We start from the raw sequence: 24059 nt of genomic DNA, 5'->3' as shown, positions 1-24059 counted from the left end.
CAGGATTGCATTTTCTCTAGGCTTCAAATTTGAAGATATAGTGTGATTGTCCTTCCTCCCAGTATTTTAGTTTCCAATCTCTGTTGGGCCCCATCTGGGCTGTTCACAAGTCTCTTTTATACATTTCTCATATCGCTGAGTGTGGAGAGGCGCTGAGTGTGGAGAGGCGCTGAGTGTGGAAAGAGGCTGAGTGTGGATGCATACCTCTTATCACACCCCACGCTTACTCTCTCCTTACACCACCATTCAACTAGAACACAGAGATACTATGACACCATTCGGTATAACTGTTCTCATATCAACATCTGCCGCTCCCTCCCCATCACTCTAAGTAAACATTGCTGGTCTCACACCTCCAGCCAAGCGTTCTCCTCAGGCCTAATGCTGCCACTCTCGGTCTGGATAATTCCAGCCAGATCGAACACATACTCCTGATCTATCAGCCACCACACCTACCGCTAGGAAGCAGCTACCACAGGAATTCCGCACCAGCTGCACACATACCTGGTGCGCACACGCACCTTTGGACTCTCTCTACTCCCTCTACTGACCAGGACTTCGGTTCCCAAGGGCGTTCAACCTACCAGCGCCTTCAGACCATACCAATGGTATATAAGGCTCTATATAAGTGCAAAATAACATAACATAACATAACATATCCCTTGTTAGCTGGTTAAGTCAATGGTTTTTCATCCTCCAGACTGGGACAAGATTCTCTCTTCAAGTGACACAGGTCTTCCCCTCCTGTTTTTTTTTCATTATTTGCTTTCTCAGCTTTTTACAGTTCCAATCATTCAGATTTATATTTGCTCTTTCGTTCCTACTACTGGGATGAGTTTCCCCCTGCATATAATGATTTCCCAGTGGTCTCCCGTTATTCCCAATTCCTGTGGTACCTCTCATTGTACAGGGGAAGGTTGCAGGGCTCGCCTCTTGCTCGGGTAGTGCTCTACGCTCCTCTGGCTGCTTGGATCTCTGTTCTCGGTCCTTCGTCGGGTGTCTGTTGTCCGCAGATGCTTGCAATCAGGAGTTGTTCTGGTTTCCCATCGGGGTAGTCTTGGCACCATTCTTCGGCCATCCTGCTCACCACTCTGCACACGTGGCCCCCCACTACCAGGTTCATCTGCCTTTACATCCTGCTTGTACCGCTTTCATTATGGTTGTACATGCCGGGCCTCTGGCGTCTCACACTCGGTTTCTCTGTCTATTTGAAAGTCACGGGCTCCACTATCAGCCTAGACTCTACCGCCACAATGTGTGATGAGGTCAGGGAGCTTCCCCTGTGCTTATGACTCTCCTTCCCTCCTTCTGCTGTAACTCGTCACATTTAAATGCAGGTCTGTGGTTAAAGAGACATTTTCTTTTCTTTCTCCACATGTGTTTCTTTTTACATTGCCTTCAGCCAAACATAAAGTTGCCACACCATTCTTGATGAAAGACAGTCCCATATATGCGGCTATGATATTTGACTTAGGGAGTTCCTCACAGGAACGGGAGTTCTTGTCCCAAAGGGGGCGTCCCGCCCGGTGAGGTCCCACTTGTCTCGACCCTTTTTGGGAGAAGGGACAAATGCCTGCAATTTATCCCAGTGGGCTTCACCATCTAGCTCTGGCCCCAGAAGAGTGACAGCTTAAGGTTACAATTTTGCTTCAGAAGTGCAAGATGATCCCCGGCTGGAACATATCAACTTCAGCCATTAGGTGGAAGGCCATTCAGTGAAGTTTTGTGTCCTCTCTGAAATAGTGTTTGTTTACATGTGTAGTTTTCTGAGAACAGCAATGCTTTATACATCCAGGTAAGTAATGCAATTAACAGAGGAATCAGGTAATGTATTCCAGTTAGAATCACTGCATTTAGGAAAAATAAATTCAACTGCAGCCTCATATGTATATAAATGTATGTCAATTGCAGTTGTTGTAGTTGAACAGGGGTCTGTGTTATTCTTTCCTCATGGCAAATTAAGTCATAAAATGAATGCTCACATATGATACATATTTAGCGCACTGCTTTTTATAATGTAGTTATCCCTGCATTTACAGAGCGTTACACATGGCATTTGAGTGCTTTACACATACCACATAAAATAACATGTTCACTGCATATATGATATATATATATATAATGTTCAGGGTACCCTTTATGCACTGGCAAAGTATGCTAGGGTAAAGAGTTGCATGAATTAGTCCTATGCAGGTTCTGGACCAGGATGCTATTGTAAAGAGTTGCATCAATGCTTCAGATGCATGTACTGAACCTAAGGTAGTACCACACTTGTACATTAGTGATGCAATTCTCTTCGTAATAAAGCGTGGCCTCAAAATACAGCACAGCTTTAGATTGTATGCAGTGCTGGACCCAGACAATACTTACGGATGCTACAAGGAAGGCCGCAGCACGTTGCTCTGATGGTTTCGGGTGTTCCGTACTCGCAGCAGAAGTGCTGCACACCCACAGATGCATCAGTGTTGCTCTGCGTCACAATAAACGAGCACAAGACGGGTTCCCTGAACAGAGGCACTGCCTTCGAATCAGTGTGGCCCAATAATACGCTGCTCAGCAATGACTGCTAACACATAGGATCGCATTTTCATTTAATGAAAGGGAAAAGCTTATTGGCTATATGTTCAGGCTGATCCGAAGCCTTAGAACTCAGCAGTGTCCTTATCAAGAAGGCGGGGACTGACTCGCTTTGCAGTGTTACTCCATGCAAGGAAGTGTGGTAAAACTGTTTGCGTTCACATCTTGTAAAGGGCAGTTCACAGATAGGCATCGGCAAAGGTCTCAAGTAGATAATGTGAGGCCGGAAGAGGAACTCGCGAGGATATTTGTGACTGTCTCAATTTCCAATATAAACCCTTAGCAAGTGTTCTTTGTTGCTCAGAACAGATGCCTGCCCTTGAACGTTGTATTCTTCCTGCATCAGACATTTTCCAGGTATTTTTCGTTTTTGATTTAAAGGTTGTGTTATTGATTAATTACAATGCTTGCATAGTTACTGAACTGGTTATGCAGCTACACATATTAGACTACCAAGTGTAACATCCTTTACATACAATCAGCACTTGCGCGATCGGTACGCACCGCGCCTGAAGATCGTATGTCTGTTCTCCCTTGTCTTCACCCCTTAATTGCACTGTTAAAACTGCAGAATCGCCTCCAGGCCTATTTGCTGTCTCCCAAACTGTTAAATGTATTTTTTACTCGCTTACTCTGCCTGTGCAGACTATTATCGCCTCAGAATTTCAAGGGCTCTGAGCGACTGCTTTTTGCCCATGTTCCCACCCTCCTTGAGAGCGCTTTGAAACACTTGCCTGGGTATAGGCGCTATATAACTAAACAATACCATACCATATAACTTCTTATAAGCTTCTAGTTGTGACATAGCAACTGTCGTTATGTGCATTATTTATATTCCACTATATGGGAAGACAGTAAGTACCCATTGGCAAGAGGCAAAGCTCATATAAGATAAGACGTCTGTAGCCCTTGGTGTCCTCTCTTCCTCTCGCGACGATTGAATGAAGGTCTTTTTAAACACTGTAACACTTCCTCAACTTCAATGAACCTATTGGGGAACACTCATTTATTTTTGGCAATGTACAGAATGACAAATCTTCAAGGGCAGTTTAAGGGTTTTTTAAGCTACATTGGCGTTCTGCTCAGTTCACAAAGCATGTCAGAAAACTCCTCAGTGACTATAAGATCCTAATAATGTATAGCTGGTGTGAATTCACCTGTGTCTAACAAAAGTATTATTTATATTTTGATTTTAACTTTGACGTTAATAAACATGAAAAGACAAACAAATAAGTAACCTTTGATGGTTGTAAATTATCTTTACCATATAAGACAGTGCTAATTGGTTGATTAACATCCTTGCCTTGTATGCCTTTCTAATTAGAATCAAAAATACGATCGGTATGGTTTTGAATTAACCTTAACCAATGGCATCGTTCTGGGCAACCTTATCCTGTCTGTGCCATTGTAGAAGGGAACCAACCTTAAGCAAATCAGTACTGGGACTGCCGCATAGGGAACCAAAGCTGCACCTCGCTGATGAGGGCCAACGAGGTCAAAGCATGTCTGGGTTGCTTGTTTTAATGTGCATTGAGGACGTTGCCTATAAGCAGGGATGTAGCCATGATTGTGTAACAAGTGGGGCCTGAATCTAATGTTGGGCTCACCGCAGTGACACACATCTGTAAATGCCCACACAGCACTGCTGAGGGGGCAGTTACAGATGGCCCTACCCTGACTATGTCTCTTCCTGTAAGATTTGGCTGGACTGCTGCCTTTGGTGACAGGACCAAGACTAATTTGCATATGGCTGGTCCCCTTTTACAGTGGAATAGATGGGCTAGAAAATGCTCAAGGTTTCCTTGAGCAATGTCATTAAGAATTATTCATACCGTTCCAACCATCATCTGATTTTGTTAGAATTGGTCTCTCTAATTGAGAGATGGTATGCCCAGATGTGGGTCCCTTGCTCATTGCACCATAAGGAACCAATGCCTGGGGCTGCCTTTGTTTCTGTGCAGAGGGGAAATGCAAAGCTGTTTGGGATGGTCTGTTCCCATTGGTGGTAGGACCAAGACTGATTTGCATATGGCTGGTCCCCTTCTGCAGTGCGCGGGAAGGCTAAGAAATGATGGTGTGGAAGGTTGCCCAAAGCAATGCCTGTTGTTGAGACCTGTGGTTAAAGTTAATTCATAACCTCCCTCTCATCATATTTTTTGTTATAATTGACATTTCTAATTAGAGCATTTTTTGTAAAATTATGTTTTTGTAGTTTGTTGAATTTTAAAATCCGAGGCAAATTATGGGACTTCACGCATTGAAATGTTCAATACGGGTCAATTCACAAAGAAACCTTCCAGTTACACCAGTAATTGGTCACTCATATTTCTGGTCGTAGATTAGCCCTTAAAAGAGTATTTCCAAAGAAATCAGGTGTAACTTACTACTGTCACTAAATCTGTGCTTGAGGCACCTGATTTACAAAAAAGGCACACCATCTGAAACTGAAATAGATGGTCTCACACAGACCATGGTAGAGCCAGCCTTAACATTTTGGGGAGGCTGAACGACAGTTTTAAAAAGGGGAGTGTGGCCTCTAGATGTTAATCAGTACCCAATGCCCCTTATAGTGCACTCATGTCCACTACCTATTATGCCTTTGCTTAAAAATGTGCAAGTTTACGGTGTGTGTACTCTGGCCTCAGTAAGCCTTGGTATACATGTGATGTCTCCCTACACCCCAGGTTCTCTGAGAATAATTGAGGACAAAGGTGAAGCAAAGGGGTCAGTGCTGATAAGTCTATTGTGTTGGGAATCAAAAAAGGCATTTTTCATGGATGCGATGTGAGATTACTACTGGCCCAGCATAGCAACCAAACATCTGTGGGTATCTTATCAGGAACTTTGTGTGGCCTGTAGGTTACAGATGCATCGCTTCAGTAGGTGCATTAACGCATGGGAATGTCTTGCTAGATTCAAAGAGATTGGTGGGAACAGTTGGAGGGGTTAATCACTGACCACCATGGTGTGGTAGAAATGTTGCTAGTACAATGACAACTGGTGAATTTTAAGGTAGGTGAGACATACCACAGGTCCTTTCTTATAATAAGCAAGCATCCATTCTACAACTTAACCAATCCCTTTCCTGAAAACATTTATAGAAAAATAGGTGCAAGACATTGTATTTTACTGCAGAATTTGTAAAGAAGTTGTCTAAAAAGTAATTGGTTTCATTGGCAGTTAACTATACAACATATGACAGAATCCACAGCTCTGAGGTGCAGGAGTGGCACAAACCAACCATTCCCAATTGTTGTTTTGGGACCTGCAAGACAGTGCTTACACAGGGCTCCGCAACCCCAGCAGGGAAGGAGGGCTCGGGTAACAATGGCTGGACAGGGAGGGGTAGTAAGAAAGCTGGAATTAGGGTTAGGGAGTGGCTATTGATAGGTAGGGGGAGTTAGGGTAAGGTTTACCATTGTGCTCGCTTCCAATGTGCCAATACTGCACTCATACAAGCACTTGACCCTGTCCGGCACTATACACACATACAATGCCGCTGAGCAATAATGCACACAATATCAAGGACACAATAGCAATGACTGTAGCAATCAATAGACATAGTAAGGATAAAACACACATGATTAGTGCAACACTTAGCTTAGGTTAGCTGTCACCCAGAGTGTCCCTTGTTGTCTCCTGCGAACTCACAGAATCAGGCTGCATTGCAGTAGTAGTTCAAATTCTGCAAGGAAGTACTACAATTAGTGCACACATTAAACACTGCTGCACGTGGCTGTTCACCTGCATGAACACATGCGTTCTTTGTTTGTGGGTTTCTACAATGTTAGTAGCCGCACGTGGCTATTGATGTGCTGATCACATGCAGCAATTATGTGGGGGCCGCACGTGGCTAATTAGCATGCATCATGAGGGGCTGCATAAGACTTCGGTAAGTATCAGGCATGCAAGGTGAGCAGTAAGTTCAGAGGCGCTCCGAAATGCGCTGCTGCTAACAAGATGTTTTTTCAATGAGCAAGGTTGCTGCGCGTGGTGGGAAGCACTGGTTAGTGTTGCACTCTGTTACGCGACATGCAGCGTATAGCCGGCACTTAGCTTTGTGGGAAGCAGGGACCAGTTGTCTATGGGGCTGGGCCCCCTGCAAGACTCCCCTGCTCCCTGTGGTTAGTCTGAGCACTGCACCACTTCTCGGTGTCTTGCGGGGCGCCGGGATGTCAATCTGGTGGGGCGTGGACCTTCACATTTGCATCACGCTGGAGCTGCTCAGAGGCATATCTTCTTAGCAAGAGTATTCAAGCACACGCCTTGTGCATTCTGCTATGCGCATGCATGCTGATGTGCCACTCCCAACATGATAGTACTGTAGTGCTGGGCCCAGGGATTGCTGGGAAACGTAGTTTGATAGGGGATTGCCCTGCAGTAAGGGTTAAAGAAGCCTTTTATATGGCTTGATTGTCGATTTTAAAGTACACTTTGGTTCTTGCTGTCTTTTGGCCATGTCTCTAGCATAGCTAATGCTATGTATTGTTTGTACCTGGCCCCCACATTTGTGTTGTGCTGGACTGCAACTCTGACCCCCAGCCCTGACAACGTATAACCTGTACTGTACAATGTTTAACTGTGCAGTGCAATTATTACAGGTGCATCCTATAACCCCCTGGTTGTGTCAACTATGTATAGCACTCTGCATCTACCCAGCAAGGATTCACACTTCATAAATTCCAAACAAAGATTCAAGCAAGTACTTTAACAAATAGGAACAACATATTCCAAATGGTGTGAGTAAATGGGCATATCATTACAAAAGCTGGCATATGATGGCAATATATGGAAAAGGGCATGAGTACTAAGGTATGTGGTGGCAATAGCTGTCTAGTGATGTGAGTACCTGGGCATAGATTGCAAGCATCTCGCAAATGGTGGCTATACCTGCCATATAATATATGTATTTTGGTGAATCATCAAAATACCTCTAAAATTGTTGGATGTTTGATGGCAAAGCTGGCAATTTGTGGTAATTACACTATGATGGTAATTCCTGTCATATGATGTGAATATATAATGACAAAACCAATCACAACACTGGGCTAATCATGTGTGTAGCTGGCTATGTGGTATTAATAACTAGCAAGAAAGAAATAATGTTCACTATGTACAAAGCAAAACTGTTGGCCTTTCTCAGACTAGTTCTCTCTCTCTCTCTCTCTCTCTCTCTCTTTTTCTCTCTCTCTCTCTCTTCCATAAGTGCAAGCTGCTCAGTCTTCCAACCTTAATTTGCACTAACCCATTTTCCAACTCCTCGGCCCCCTTTGCCTAAAACTTGAAGAGAAGCAACACATATACTGGGTACAAATATTACAATTTTCCCTACTTTCACGAACAATTGTGTTTTCTTTCGGCTCCCAGTTAACATCAAAGGGTGGCAAGGTGACTACATGTTTTCCAGTCATGGGGTCTCATTACGAGGTAGGCACAAAGGGATTACCGGCACTGGTAAGGACACTGGTGCCGGTAATCCCTTTGCGCCCTATTCCGAGGTCCCTTAGGTCCCCCGCTATTAGCAGGCCCGTTATTAGCTCCATCCCCATTCCCATTGAGCCCTATGGGGGCTCGAATGGGAATGGGGAATGGCTCTCGGAATGGGGACTTACCGGGTCCTCCAAGGTTGGAAGGACACGGTAAGTCCCTATTTCGAGAACCCGGACCCGGAATGCGGTAAGGGGGTAGCCATGGTGCTAATAGCGCTATGACCACCAACATCCTCGTAATGAGGCCCATGGTCTTTCATTTAACAAATCAATGGGCCTCATTACGAGGTTAGAGGTAGCCATGGTGCTATTAGCACCATGGATACCCCCTTACCGCATTCCGGGTCCGGGGTCTCGAAATAGGGACTTACCGGGTCATTCCAACCTTGGAGGACCCGGTAAGTCCCTATTCCGAGAACCATTCCCAATTCCCATTCGAGCCCCCATAGGGCTCAATGGGAATGGGGATGGAGCTAATAGCGGGCCCGTTATTAGCTCCCTGGTCCCTTAGCGGCTCCTGCTAAGGGCGCCTGGTAAAACCAGCAGGAGACGCTAAGGGACCTCAGAATACGGAGGTAAGGGGTTACCGGCATCGGCACCCTTACCGGTGCCGGTAACCCCTTATCTCCAACCTCGTAATGAGGCCCAATGCATTCTGGGAATTGTAGTGTTTGTTTGTTTCTATTGTATTCATGTACTTTCCCCTTCCTCATAGTATGTCTTCTTTCGCCAATATGCCTTACACCTTTGTTCCCTATTCCCCTTCTCCTCCATGCAGTCAATGGCCCCTCTGTTTAAGCCATTAGGCAAAACACTTTCATCGCACAGCGAATTCATGGATTTTAGCCTCCGAAACCAGCCGTGGCGCAGAGTGGCGCAGCGACCCTGCAGCAGCGCCAGTTACGCCCCAAGAACGCCCTCGCGCAAGGAAAAGCCTTCAAAATTCCCAAATCATCGCAAAGGGCTGCGCTAACCCTGGACCAGTTCACAGGGCTGCCAAACAGCAAACGGCAAGCGGGGAACGTGTATTTCAGTGGTTCTCGGGAAGTTTCACACGCGATTGTCCTGGGTACGTGTACATCAGGGGTGCGTGGGAAGTAACACACGCGATTCCATCAGGGCACGTGTATTCCAGGGGTGCGTGGGAAGTATCACACGCAAAAACAGCAGGGTACGTGCATATCAGGGGTGCGCGGGAAGTATCACACGCGATTCCAATAGGGTACGTGTATTCTAGGGGTGCGCGAGAAGTATCACATGCAAAAGCAGCAGGGTACGTGTATTCCAAGGGTGCGCGGGAAGTATCACATGCAAAAGCAGCAGGGTACGTGTATTTCAGGGGTGCGCAGGAAGTATCACACGCGATTCCATCAGGGTACGTGTATTCCAGGGGTGCGCGGGGAGCACCACACGTGAATTGCACGTGTGGGTCCTCCCAGGTGTACCCTCTACACCCTCCATGTCCCGCAGGCAGCCCATCCACCATGCCCATGCCCCCCAGCCAACCCACATGTCACCTTGCACTACTGCCCACCAACGCATGTCCCCCTGCACCCCTGCACCCCCAGCATCCAGGGGCACCCTCCACCAGGCCCCCACTCATGTCCAACTCAAGTCTCTGATCACCTCCACCCCCCAGCAGTGCAGGGCACCCTCCACCAGGCCCCCACTCATGTCTCCCATCATCCCCACCCCCCAGCAGTCAGGGGCACCCTCCACCAGGCCCCATTCATGTCCCCCTGCACCCCCACCCACCAGCATCCAGGGGCACCCTCCACTAGGCCCCCACACATGTCTCCCATCACCCCACCCCTCAGCAGTGCAGGGGCACCTCCACCAGGCCCCCACTCATGTACCCCTGCACCCCCACCCACCAGCATCCAGGGGCACCCTCCACCAGGCCCCCACACATGTCTCCCATCACCCCCACCCCCCAGCAGTGCAGGGCAGCCTCCACCAGGCCCCCACTCATGTCCAACTCATGTCTCCCACCACCCCCACCCCCCAGCATCCAGGGGCACCCTCCACCAGGCCCCCACTCATGTCCAACTCATGTCTCCCAGCACCCCCATCCCAGCAGTGCAGGGCACCCTCCACCAGGCCCCCACTCATGTCTCCCAGCACCCCCACCTCAAGCAGTGCAGGGCACCCTCCACCAGGCTCCCACTCATGTCCCCCTGCACCCCCACCCCCCCCAGCATCCAGGGGCACCCTCCACCAGGCCCCCATTCATGTCCAACTCATGTCTCCCATCACCCCCACCCCCCAGCAGTGCAGGGCACCCTCCACCAGGCCCCCACTCATGTCCAACTCATGTCTCCCAGCACCCTCACCCCCCAGCAGTGCAGGGCACCATCCACCAGGCCCCCACTCATGTCTCCCATCACCCCCACCCCCCAGCAGTCAGGGGCACCCTCCACCAGGCCCCCAGTCATGTCCCCCTGCACCTCCTCCCCCCAGCATCCAGGGGCACCCTCCACCAGGCCCCCACTCATGTCCAACTCATGTCTCCCATCACCCCCACCCCCCAGCAGTGCAGGGCACCCTCCACCAGGCCCCCACTCATGTCCAACTCATGTCTCCCATCACCCCCACCCCCCAGCATCCAGGGGCACCCTCCACCAGGCCCCCACTCATGTCTCCCTGCACCCCCACCCCCCAGCAGTGCAGGGCACCCTCCACCAGGCCCCCACACATGTCTCCCAGCACCCCCACCTCCCAGCAGTGCAGGGCACCCTCCACCAGGCCCCCACTCATGTCCAACACATGTCTCCCACCACCCCCACCCCCCAGCAGTGCAGGGCACCCTCCACCAGGCCCCCACTCATGTCCCCCTGCACCCCCATCCCCCAGCATCCAGGGGCACCCTCCACCAGGCCCCCACTCATGTCTCCCATCACCCCCACCCCCCAGCATCCAGGGGCACCCTCCACCAGGCCCCCACTCATGTCTCCCATCACCCCCACCCCCCAGCATCCAGGGGCACCCTCCACCAGGCCCCCACTCCTGTCCGCCTGCACCCCCACCCCCCAGCAGTGCAGGGCACCCTCCACCAGGCCCCACACATGTCTCCCAGCACCCCCACTCCCCAGCAGTGCAGGGCACCCTCCACCAGGCCCCCACTCATGTCCCCCTGCACTACCACCTCCCAGCATCCAGGGGCACCCTCCACCAGGCTTCCACTCATGTCTCCCATCACCCCCAGCAGTGCAGGGCACCCTCCACCAGGCCCCCACTCATGTCCAACTCATGTCTCCCAGCACCCCCACCCCCCAGCAGTGCAGGGCACCCTCCACCAGGCCCCCACTCATGTCCCCCTGCACCCCCACTCATGTCCAACTCATGTCTCCCAGCACCCCCACCCCCCAGCAGTGCAGGGCACCCTCCATCAGGCCCCCACTCATGTCCCCCTGCACCCCCACCCACCAACATCCAGAGGCACCCTCCACCAGGCCCCCACACATGTCTCCCATCACCCCCACCCCCCGGCAGTGCAGGGGCACCCTCCACCAAGCCCATACTCATGTCTCCCAGCACCCCCACCCCCCAGCAGTGCAGGGCACCCTCCACCAGGACCCCACTCATGTCCAACTCATGTCTCCCACCACCCCCACTCCCCAGCATCCAGGGGCACCCTCCACCAGGCCCCCACTCATGTCCAACTCATGTCTCCAAGCACCCCCACCCCAGCAGTGCAGGGCACCCTCCACCAGGCCCCCACACATGTCTCCCAGCACCCCCACCCCTAGCATCCAGAGGCACCCTCCACCAGGCCCCCACTCATGTCTCCCATCACCCCCACCCCCCAGCATCCAGGGGCACCCTCCACCAGGCCCCAACTCATGTCTCCCAGCACCCCCACCCCCAGCAGTGCAGGGCACCCTCCACCAGGCCCCCACTCATATCCCCCTGCACCCTCACCCCCCAGCATCCAGGGGCACACTCCACCAGGCCCCCACTCATGTCCAACTCATGTCTCCCACCACCCCCACCCCCCAGCAGTGCAGGGCACCCTCCACCAGGCCCCCACTAATGTCCAACTCATGTCTCCCAGCACCCCCACCCCCCAGCAGTGCAGGGGCACCCTCCACCAGGCCCCCACACATGTCTCCCTGCACCCCCACCCCCAGCAGTGCAGGGCACCCTCCACCAGGCCCCCACTCATGTCTCCCATCACCCCCACCCCCAGCATCCAGGGGCACCCTTCACCAGGCCCCCACTCATGTCTCCCATCACCCCCACCCCCCAGCATCCAGGGGCACCCTCCACAAGGCCCCCACTCATGTCTCCCATCACCCCCACCCCCAGCATCCAGGGGCACCCTCCACCAGGCCCCCACTCATGTCCCCCTGCACTCCCACCCCCCAGCATCCAGGGGCACCCTCCACCAGGCCCCCACTCATGTCTCCCATCACCCCCACCCCCCAGCATCCAGGGGCACCCTCCACCAGGCCCCCACTCATGTCTCCTATCACCCCCACCCCCCAGCATTCAGGGGCACCCTCCACCAGGCCCCCACTCATATCTCCCTGCACCCCCACCCCCCAGCAGTGCAGGGCACCCTCCACCAGGCCCCAAAACATGTCGCCCAGCATCCCCACCCCCCAGCAGTGCAGGGCACCCTCCACCAGGGCCCCACTAATGTCCCCCTGCACCCCCACCCCCAGCAGTCAGGGGCACCCTCCACCAGGCCCCCACTCATGTCCCCCTGCACCCCCACCCCCCGGCATCCAGGGGCACCCTCCACCAGGCCCCCACACATGTCTCCCTGCACCCCCACCCCCAGCAGTGCAGGGCACCCTCCACCAGGCCCCCTCACATGTCCCCCAGCCAACATGTCATCACAATCTAGATCCCTGGCCCTTGTGGTCAGCCTCCATATGCCAAACACCCACCCGAGTATTGCATCCACCCACTTAGAAATGGCAATAACATGATAGAACCCCAATTGCAAGTTTGTAAATGAACACATGTCCCTCACATACACCCAATGGGTGTCAGTGAATGTCAAACCCCATATCATGATATGCATGAAACCAATGAGATGATACTACACACTGAAGTTTGAAGAAAAAATATGTATTAAAAGCAACATAAATTGAATCAAAAATAAACAAACAAAAATGGGAATTTAAAAAAAAAAAACAGCATGTCCGTGAAATAATGCAAAACCACAAATCATAATCCAAAGGAAAGGTGTCCAAAGTCACAGTCCACAAAAGTAAATCCAATGGAAAATTAAAATCGAAAACCATTGCTCCATGGGTAAATCATAAAAAAAAATGAAAATCCAACAGTCAACTATATACAGATAAACAATCCAGGGTCCATGATCCCAACAGAAGAAATGAAACCTATCTAATAACACTACCTAATAAAAAAAAACTATATACAAAAATGTGGCCCATTGTCCAAAAGGTCCAAAAAAAATGCAAAACCAAAGGAAACCTAACACTAACTACAGAACTATTTACAAGGGCAGCGGGCTAGTCCGACGGCTCACTTCGGGATGTTCCGGGCCAGGGCATCATCGAACTCCTGCTCAATGTCCCGGAGGTGGTCCTCCTCCATGGCCCTGAGGGTCCGCAGGGCCGTCGACATGTTCACCTCCAACTCCCTGCGGATTGCCTCGAGGCACTCGGCCCGCCTCAGGGCCCTCCGCATGGAGTTCTCCGCCCTGACCATCGTGAGCCGTGCCTCTTCCGCCCGCTGGCGCTCCGCATCTATGGCGTGGCCCAACCGCTGCCACACGGAAGACACTTCCCATCCTGGGTCCTCCTGCCCTCCGGCCGATGCCTGCCCCTCCGATGTCGAAGGCCCCGAGCCATCATGGCTCCCACCACGTTGCTGCTGCTGCTGTGCCTCTGCCCGTGCACTGCCTCCTGCACATCCTCCACTGGCTGGGGTGCAGTCGTTGATGTGGCCACTCCTGCTGGACGTCCGACTCCGACTGTGGCAGGGATGCCTCCTCCACCAGCCTGGCCGCACTGTCAGAAGCAGCTCCACAGGGTACCGAGGTGACTAATGGGTGGGAAGATGGCACGGAGGACGACTGGCACATAGGGGGTTCAGTTGAGGAGGGGGTCTGAGCAAGCCCCATCAAACGGAGGAATCCGGCCTGGGTGACCTGTCCCAGTAGGCCGACGCGGTCAACGAGCCATTCGAGATGACGTGCAGTCTCCTCATGAAAAGACTGCAGGGCACCTCGCATGGCCCGTTGACGCAACGCCACACCAGTCAGGACAGGCTCAACCCGGACCCGGATAGCCACGTCCGCAGGCAGAGGAAGGCCAGTTGTTGTGAGCTCATCCCCTGCCCGAAAACGGGTCTGGACGTAGGCATCCCTGCTGGTGCAAGATGATGCAGTGACAGGATCAGGGACAGGATTGCACACAGGCACCTCCGCGGCGGCCTGTGCTGCCTCCTGTCCCTGGTCCTGCACTGCACCACTAGCACCAGTGGAATCCCCACCTCCAGCCCCCATCTCTGTTGCTTGCACGGCCTCCTCCTCCACCAAACCCCCCACCAACCTGGATGACTCTGTGCCATCTTCCCCCGTTGGGCCCTGTGGGGTCCCAGCTGCCCCTTCTGCTGCCGAGGAGTCCAACTCCAACCTCCGCCTCTTGGACCTCCCCCCGGCAGCTGCGGCCTGGGACGCGGCACCGGACTCCTCACTCCCCGATGAGATCACAACCTGGGAGGGGAGCCGGGCCTTGCGTCTCTGGCTGGCGGTGCGATCCCCGCCGCTGTGCTCCACAGCACCTTCTCCGCCCTCTTCATCAGTTGACGCTGCAGACAGGGAGAAATAAAACACAGGCATCAGGGCACTGTACAATGGACACATACACACATGACAGTTGTACATGAGTGGCATTGGCAAACCTCAGACATGGCATCACAATCGCCAACACACATGTCATTTCAACTTGCACACATGAGCCATACCACAGCCATATCGCAACTGCCAGCACCAATCATACACATACAACAGCATGAGCAGGCAAAGGTGAGCCAGACATCACATGCAACACAGGGAGTGCACTACACATGTACGCACACCACCACACTTGCATGCATGGGTACACCTCTGCCAACTGTCGCAGTGTTCAGATGGGCATCCATGTCACATCTGCCAATCAGGCTTCCACATCCTGCTGTCACATGCATCCATGTTGCATCACTGTTGCACCCTTGTCAAATACACACACATGCACATGTACACAGTGCTGATACATGCAGCTGAAAACAACATACATGCGTGACATCACACACATGCCTACTTACATACACATTCATCCAAACATGTGTGCCCACACAACTGCATTTGGCATGCCAGCCTACACACACAAGCACCATCCATGTCTCACACATGACAGCCCTCGTATGTGTTAGCCTCACGGCCCTGTACACCCCCACCCATACTCGGCCCCATACAAACAGATGTGCAACCTGCACACTACTGGCACATCACCACACGCACAGCTTACAATCATGATGCATGTACACTTACCGCTCGACTCCAGACGAGTCTGCCACTCAAGGACCTGGACGTGGAGCGCTGGGGATATGCGTTCCAGGACCCTCATCTGATCTTCCGACAAGTGGCCCCGGCGCCCCTTAGCATCCGCTGCCTTCAAGAGGCGCCGGGCCTTGTTGAGGGTCCTGGACCTGAAGTCCTCCCAGCACTTCTTGACATGTTGGAAGTCGCGGACTGCCACCCCCTCCGCGTTGATGGCAGTCACGATGTCCGTCCAGATCCGAGTCCATCCTTCCTTGTTGGTCCGGGAACTTCCGAAGAGGGCATCATACTGCCCCAGGACTTGCTCCACAAGGACACCAACTTCGGTGGCAGTGAAGCTGGTGCCCCTCTGCCTCTCTGGCCGGGGGTTGTCAGTGGTGCCAGATGTTGCAGTGCCCAACATGACAACCCCAGAGGCAGGAGTGGGTGGGCAACTGGGTCCTGGGGCTGGGCTGTGGAGCGATGGAATCCCAGTCGGCAGTCTTCGGTTCCAGCAGGGGTGGTCACAGCAACAGCACCCCTGGCTGATGTGCAGGCAGCAAATGGCAGGGCACGTGGGCAACAGGCAGTCAGGCAGCAGCAGATGGCAGGTGGGAGCGTGCTCGGGGCTCTGGGGGGCAGTAATTCAGCTTTCTGGGCAGGAGCGTGGTCTTCCGTGTGCTTACGCGTGGCCAGCTTGATACGGAGTGATTTAGCACGTGAAAATCCTGCACGTCTGCGTGTAATTCGAGCAAAGGCCCTTAGTGCGTAAGCGCATCAGCATACGTACGTTAATTCATTGGCCCAAAGGCCCCCATGCGCGTCTATGACATCACGCGCATGGCCATAGAGAATGGCACGTGTAAAAAAAAAGATACACGTCCGAGTGTCAAAGTGTGTAATTGGTGGAAATGGCCTCATCGCATATGCGCGTCTGTGACGTGTGTATAAAAGGTACGTGTAGAACGCCATTCCCTTGTACGTGCTTTTCGTGGAGAGCGAGTGGGTGAAATCTGTACTTCTTGTTGGTTCACACGCGATTTACTTCACGGCGTTTCAAGTTCGTACTCCCTGTTACCTCTGACAGCTTTGAGTGGGGGCCTGGTGGAGGGTGCCCTGCACTGCTGGGGGGGTGCTGGGAGACATGAGTTGGACATGAGTGGGGGCCTGGTGGAGTGTGCCCCTGGATGCTGGTGGGTGGGGGTGTAGGGGGACATGAGTGGGGGCCTGGTGGAGGGTGCCCTGCACTGCTGGGGGGTGGGGGTGATGGGAGACATGAGTTGGACATGAGTGGGGGCCTGGTGGAGGGTGCCCCTGGATGTTGGTGGGTGGGGGTGATGGCAGACGTGGAGGGTGCCCTGCACTGCTGGGGGGTGTTTCAAGTTCGTACTCCCTGTTACCTCTGACAGCTTTGAGTGGGGGCCTGGTGAAGGGTGCCCCTGACTGCTGGGGGGTGGGGGTGATGGGAGACATGAGTTGGACATGAGTGGGGGCCTGGTGGAGGGTGCCCCTGGATGTTGGTGGGTGGGGGTGCAGGGGGACATGAGTGGGGGCCTGGTGGAGGGTGCCCTGCACTGCTGGGGGGTGGGGGTGATGGCAGACGTGAGTGGGGGCCTGGTGGAGGGTGCCCCTGGATGCTGGGGGGTGGGGGCGCAGGGGGACATGAGTGGGGGCCTGGTGGAGGGTGCCCTGCACTTCTGGGGGGTGGGGGTGATGGGAGACATGAGTTGGACATGAGTGGGGGCCTGGTGGAGGGTGCCCCTGGATGCTGGTGGGTGGGGGTGCAGGGGACATGAGTGGGGGCCTGGTGGAGGGTGCCTTGCACTGCTGGGGGGTGGGGGTGATGGGAGACATGTGTGGGGGCCTGCTGGAGGGTGCCCCTGACTGCTGGGGGGTGGGGGTGGTGGGAGACATGTGTGGGGGCCTGATGGAGGGTGCCCTGCACTGCTGGGGGGTGGGGGTGATGGGAGACATGAGTTGGACATGTGTGGGGGCCTGGTGGAGGGTGCCCCTGACTGCTGGGGGGTGGGGGTGGTGGGAGACATGTGTGGGGGCCTGGTGGAGGGTGCCCTGCACTGCTGGGGGGTGGGGGTGATGGGAGACATGAGTTGGACATGTGTGGGGGCCTGGTGGAGGGTGCCCCTGACTGCTGGGGGTGGGGGTGTTGGGAGACATGTGTGGGGGCCTGGTTGAGGGTGCCCCTGGATGCTGGGGGGTGGGGGTCCAGGGGGACATGAGTTGGACATGTGTGGGGGCCTGGTGGAGGGTGCCCCTGGATGCTGGTGGGTGGGGGTGCAGGGGACATGTGTGGAGGCCTGGTGGAGGGTGCCCCTGACTGCTGGGGGCTGGGGGTGCTGGGAGACATGAGTAGGACATGAGTGGGGGCCTGGTGGACGGTGCCCTGCACTGCTGGGGGGTGGGGGTGATGGGAGACATTAGTTGGACATGAGTGAGGGCCTGGTGGAGGGTGCCCCTGGATGCTGGGGGTGGGGGTGCAGGGGGACATGAGTGGGGGCCTGGTGGAGGGTGCCCTGCACTGCTGGGGGGTGGGGGAGATGGGAGACATGAGTTGGACATGAGTGGGGGCCTGGTGGAGGGTGCCCCTGGATGCTGGTGGGTGGGGGTGCAGGGGGACATGAGTGGGGGCCTGCTGGAGGGTGCCCTGCACTGCTGGGTGGTGGGGGTGACGGGAGACATGCGTGGGGGCCTGGTGGAGGGTGCCCCTGACTGCTGGGGGGTGGGGGTGGTGGGAGACATGTGTGGGGGCCTGGTGGAGGGTGCCCCTGACTGCTGGGGGGTGGGGGTGGGGGTGGTGGGAGACATGTCTGGGGGCCTGGTGGAGTGTGCCCTGCACTGCTGGGGGGTGGGGGTGATGGGAGACATGAGTTGGACATGTGTGGGGGCCTGGTGGAGGGTGCCCCTGACTGCTGGGGGTGGGGGTGTTGGGAGACATGTGTGGGGGCCTGGTTGAGGGTGCCCCTGACTGCTGGGGGGTGGGGGTGCAGGGGGACATGAGTTGGACATGTGTGGGGGCCTGGTGGAGGGTGCCCCTGGATGCTGGTGGGTGGGGGTGCAGGGGACATGTGTGGAGGCCTGGTGGAGGGTGCCCCTGACTGCTGGGGGCTGGGGGTGCTGGGAGACATGAGTAGGACATGAGTGGGGGCCTGGTGGATGGTGCCCTGCACTGCTGGGGGGTGGGGGTGATGGGAGACATTAGTTGGACATGAGTGAGGGCCTGGTGGAGGGTGCCCCTGGATGCTGGGGGTGGGGGTGCAGGGGGACATGAGTGGGGGCCTGGTGGAGGGTGCCCTGCACTGCTGGGGGGTGGGGGAGATGGGAGACATGAGTTGGACATGAGTGGGGGCCTGGTGGAGGGTGCCCCTGGATGCTGGTGGGTGGGGGTGCAGGGGGACATGAGTGGGGGCCTGCTGGAGGGTGCCCTGCACTGCTGGGTGGTGGGGGTGACGGGAGACATGCGTGGGGGCCTGGTGGAGGGTGCCCCTGACTGCTGGGGGGTGGGGGTGGTGGGAGACATGTGTGGGGGCCTGGTGGAGGGTGCCCCTGACTGCTGGGGGGTGGGGGTGGGGGTGGTGGGAGACATGTCTGGGGGCCTGGTGGAGGGTGCCCTGCACTGCTGGGGGGTGGGGGTGATGGGAGACATGAGTTGGACATGTGTGGGGGCCTGGTGGAGGGTTCCCTGACTGCTGGGGGGTGGGGGTGATGGGAGACATGTGTGGGGGCCTGGTGGAGGGTGCCCCTGACTGCTGGGGGGTGGGGTGCAGGGGGACATGAGCTGGACATGAGTGGGGGCCTGATGGAGGGTGGCCCTGGATGCTGGTTGGTGGGGGTGCAGGGGGACATGAGTGGGGGCCTGGTGGAGGGTGCCCTGCCCTGCTGGGGGTGGGCGTGCAGGGGGACATGAGTGGGGGCCTGGTGGAGGGTGCCCTGCACTGCTGGGGGTGGGGTTGCTGGGAGACATGAGTTGGACATGAGTGGGGGCCTGTTGGAGGGTGCCCCTGGATGCTGGTGGGTGGGGGTGCAGGGGGACATGAGTGGGGGCCTGGTGGAGGGTGCCCTGCACTGCTGGGGGGTGGGGGTGATGGGAGACATGAGTTGGACATGTGTGGGGGCCTGGTGGAGGGTGCCCCTGACTGCTGGAGGGTGGGGGTGCAGGGGGACATGAGTTGGACATGAGTGGGGGCCTGGTGGAGGGTGCCCCTGGATGCTGGTGGGTGGGGGTGCAGGGGGACATGAGTGGGGGCCTGGTGGAGGGTGCCCTGCACTGCTGGGGGGTGGGGGTGATGGCAGACATGAGTGGGGGCCTGGTGGAGGGTGCCCCTGGATGCTGGGGGGTGGGGGTGCAGGGGGACATGAGTGGGGGCCTGGTGGAGGGTGCCCTGCACTGCTGGGGGTGGGGGTGATGGGAGACATGAGTTGGATATGAGCAAGGGGCCCGGTGGAGGGTGCCCCCGGATGCTGGTGGGTGGGGGTGCATGGGGACATGAGTGGGGGGCCTGGTGGAGGTGCCCTGCACTGCTGGGGGGTGGGGGTGAAGGGAGACATGTGTGGGGGCCTGGTGTAGGGTGCCCCTGACTGCTGGGGGGTGGGGGTGGTGGGAGACATGTGTGGGGGACTGGTGGAGGGTGCCCTACACTGCTGGGGGGTGGGGGTGATGGGAGACATGAGTTGGACATGTGTGGGGGCCAGGTGGAGGGTGCCCCTGACTGCTGGGGGGTGGGGGTGGTGGGAGACATGTGTGAGGGCCTGGTGGAGGGTGCCCTGCACTGCTGGGGGGTGGGGGTGATGGGAGACATGAGTTGGACATGTGTGGGGGCCTGGTGGAGGGTGCCCCTGGATGCTGGGGGTGGGGGTGCAGGGGGACATGAGTGGGGGCCTGGTGGAGGGTGCCCTGCACTGCTGGGGGGTGGGGGAGATGGGAGACATGAGTTGGACATGAGTGGGGGCCTGGTGGAGGGTGCCCTGCACTGCTGGGGGGTGGGGGTGATGGGAGACATTAGTTGGACATGAGTGAGGGCCTGGTGGAGGGTGCCCCTGGATGCTGGGGGTGGGGGTGCAGGGGGACATGAGTGGGGGCCTGGTGGAGGGTGCCCTGCACTGCTGGGGGGTGGGGGAGATGGGAGACATGAGTTGGACATGAGTGGGGGCCTGGTGGAGGGTGCCCCTGGATGCTGGTGGGTGGGGGTGCAGGGGGACATGAGTGGGGGCCTGCTGGAGGGTGCCCTGCACTGCTGGGTGGTGGGGGTGACGGGAGACATGCGTGGGGGCCTGGTGGAGGGTGCCCCTGACTGCTGGGGGGTGGGGGTGGTGGGAGACATGTGTGGGGGCCTGGTGGAGGGTGCCCCTGACTGCTGGGGGGTGGGGGTGGGGGTGGTGGGAGACATGTCTGGGGGCCTGGTGGAGGGTGCCCTGCACTGCTGGGGGGTGGGGGTGATGGGAGACATGAGTTGGACATGTGTGGGGGCCTGGTGGAGGGTTCCCTGACTGCTGGGGGGTGGGGGTGATGGGAGACATGTGTGGGGGCCTGGTGGAGGGTGCCCCTGACTGCTGGGGGGTGGGGTGCAGGGGGACATGAGCTGGACATGAGTGGGGGCCTGATGGAGGGTGGCCCTGGATGCTGGTTGGTGGGGGTGCAGGGGGACATGAGTGGGGGCCTGGTGGAGGGTGCCCTGCCCTGCTGGGGGTGGGCGTGCAGGGGGACATGAGTGGGGGCCTGGTGGAGGGTGCCCTGCACTGCTGGGGGTGGGGTTGCTGGGAGACATGAGTTGGACATGAGTGGGGGCCTGTTGGAGGGTGCCCCTGGATGCTGGTGGGTGGGGGTGCAGGGGGACATGAGTGGGGGCCTGGTGGAGGGTGCCCTGCACTGCTGGGGGGTGGGGGTGATGGGAGACATGAGTTGGACATGTGTGGGGGCCTGGTGGAGGGTGCCCCTGACTGCTGGAGGGTGGGGGTGCAGGGGGACATGAGTTGGACATGAGTGGGGGCCTGGTGGAGGGTGCCCCTGGATGCTGGTGGGTGGGGGTGCAGGGGGACATGAGTGGGGGCCTGGTGGAGGGTGCCCTGCACTGCTGGGGGGTGGGGGTGATGGCAGACATGAGTGGGGGCCTGGTGGAGGGTGCCCCTGGATGCTGGGGGGTGGGGGTGCAGGGGGACATGAGTGGGGGCCTGGTGGAGGGTGCCCTGCACTGCTGGGGGTGGGGGTGATGGGAGACATGAGTTGGATATGAGCAAGGGGCCCGGTGGAGGGTGCCCCCGGATGCTGGTGGGTGGGGGTGCATGGGGACATGAGTGGGGGGCCTGGTGGAGGTGCCCTGCACTGCTGGGGGGTGGGGGTGAAGGGAGACATGTGTGGGGGCCTGGTGTAGGGTGCCCCTGACTGCTGGGGGGTGGGGGTGGTGGGAGACATGTGTGGGGGACTGGTGGAGGGTGCCCTACACTGCTGGGGGGTGGGGGTGATGGGAGACATGAGTTGGACATGTGTGGGGGCCAGGTGGAGGGTGCCCCTGACTGCTGGGGGGTGGGGGTGGTGGGAGACATGTGTGAGGGCCTGGTGGAGGGTGCCCTGCACTGCTGGGGGGTGGGGGTGATGGGAGACATGAGTTGGACATGTGTGGGGGCCTGGTGGAGGGTGCCCCTGACTGCTGGGGGCTGGGGGTGATGGGAGACATGTGTGGGGGCCTGGTGGAGGGTGCCCCTGACTGCTGGGGGGTGGGGTGCAGGGGGACATGAGTTGGACATGAGTGGCGGCCTGGTGGAGGGTGCCCCTGGATGCTGGTGGGTGGGGGTGCAGGGGGACATGAGTGGGGGCCTGGTGGAGGGTGCCCTGCACTGCTGGGAGTCCAGGGGGACATGAGTGGGGGCCTGGTGGAGGGTGCCCTGCACTGCTGGGGGTGGGGGTGCTGGGAGACATGAGTTGGATATGAGTGGGGGCCTGGTGGAGGGTGCCCTGCACTGCTGGGGGGTGGGGTTGCAGGGGGACATGAGTGGGGGCCTGGTGGAGGGTGCCCCTGACTGCTGGTGGGTGGGGGTGCAGGGGGACATGAGTGGGGGTCTGGTGGAGGGTGCCCTGCACTGCTGGGGGGTGGGGTTGCAGGGGGACATGAGTGGGGGCCTGGTGGAGGGTGCCCCTGACTGCTGGGGGGTGGGGGTGCAGGGGGACATGAGTGGGGGCCTGGTGGTGGGTGCCCTGCACTGCTGGGGGTGGGGGTGGGGGTGCTGGGAGACATGAGTTGGACATGAGTGGGGGCCTGGTGGAGGGTGCCCCTGGATGCTTGGGGGTGGGGGTTCTGGGAGACATGAGTTGGACATGAGTGGGGGCCTGGTGGAGGGTGCCCTGCACTGCTGGGGGGTGGGGGTGCTGGGAGACATGTGTTGGGGCCTGGTGGAGGGTGCCCTGCACTGCTGGGGGGTGGGGGTGCAGGGGGACATGAGTGGGGGCCTGGTGGAGGGTGCCCTGCACTGCTGGGGGTGGGGGTGATGGGAGACATGAGTGGGGGCCTGGTGGAGGGTGCCCCTCACTGCTGGGGGGTGGGGGTGCAGGGGGACATGAGTGGGGGCCTGGTGGAGGGTGCCCTGCACTGCTGGGGGGTGGGGGTGATGGGAGACATGTGTGGGGGCCTGGTGGAGGGTGCCCCTGGATGCTGGGGGGTGGGGGTGCAGGGGGACATGCGTTGGTGATCAGTAGTGCAAGGTGACATGTGGGTTGGCTGGGGGGCATGGCCATGGTGGATGGGCTGCCTGCGGGACATGAGCAGGGTTGCAGGGTAGTCCCCTGTGGTGTGGGCTGCCTGCAGGGGCCGTGGAGTGTGTAGAGGGAACACCTGGGAGGACCCACACGGTCAATTCATGTGTAGTACTGCCCGGCACGCCCGAAATACACGTACCCTGCTGAAATCGCGTGTGGAACTTCCCGCGCACCCCGGAATACACGTACTCTGCTGAAATCGCGTGTGGAACTTCCCGTGCACCCGGAATACACGTACCCTGCAGGATTAGCGTGTGGCTTCCCGCGCACCCAGGAATCCACGTACCCTGCAGAATTAGCGTGTGGAACTTCACGCGCACCCCAGAATACACGTACCCTGCAGGATTAGCGTGTGGAATTTCCCGCGCACCCCGGAATCCACGTACCCTGCAGAATTAGCGTGTGGAACTTCACGCGCACCCCGGAATACACGTACCCTCCAGGATTAGCGTGTGGAACTTCCCGCGCACCCCGGAATCCATGTACCCTGCAGAATTAGCGTGTGGAACTTCACACGCACCCCGGAATACACGTACCCTGCAGGATTAGCGTGTGGAACTTCACGCGCACCCCGGAATACACGTACCCTGCAGGATTAGCGTGTGGAACTTCCTGCGCACCCCGGAATCCACGTACCCTGCAGAATTAGCGTGTGGAACTTCACACGCACCCCGGAATACACGTACCCTGCAGAATTAGCGTGTGGAACTTCCCGCGCACCCCGGACTACACG

General features: G+C 57.0%; 1 protein-coding gene across 1 annotated transcript in view; it reads left to right on the top strand.

The window, feature by feature from the left end:
- Nucleotides 1-2801: 2801 nt before the first annotated feature.
- The window catches only part of LOC138471979 (lysophosphatidic acid receptor 6-like), a 64504-nt gene continuing 43246 nt past the window's right edge, over nt 2802-24059 (top strand). Inside the window, exon 1 of the mRNA XM_069609883.1 lies at nt 2802-2934. The gene's annotated coding sequence lies outside the window, so the exon portion shown is untranslated. The remainder of the gene's footprint in view (nt 2935-24059) is intronic.

The sequence above is a fragment of the Ambystoma mexicanum genome, chromosome 8, assembly GCF_040938575.1.
Source record: "Ambystoma mexicanum isolate Mex_15411 chromosome 8, UKY_AmexF1_1, whole genome shotgun sequence".
NCBI lineage: Eukaryota > Metazoa > Chordata > Amphibia > Caudata > Ambystomatidae > Ambystoma > Ambystoma mexicanum.
Note: the sequence above shows the minus strand (reverse complement) of the source record. Positions and strands in the feature narration are given on the sequence as shown.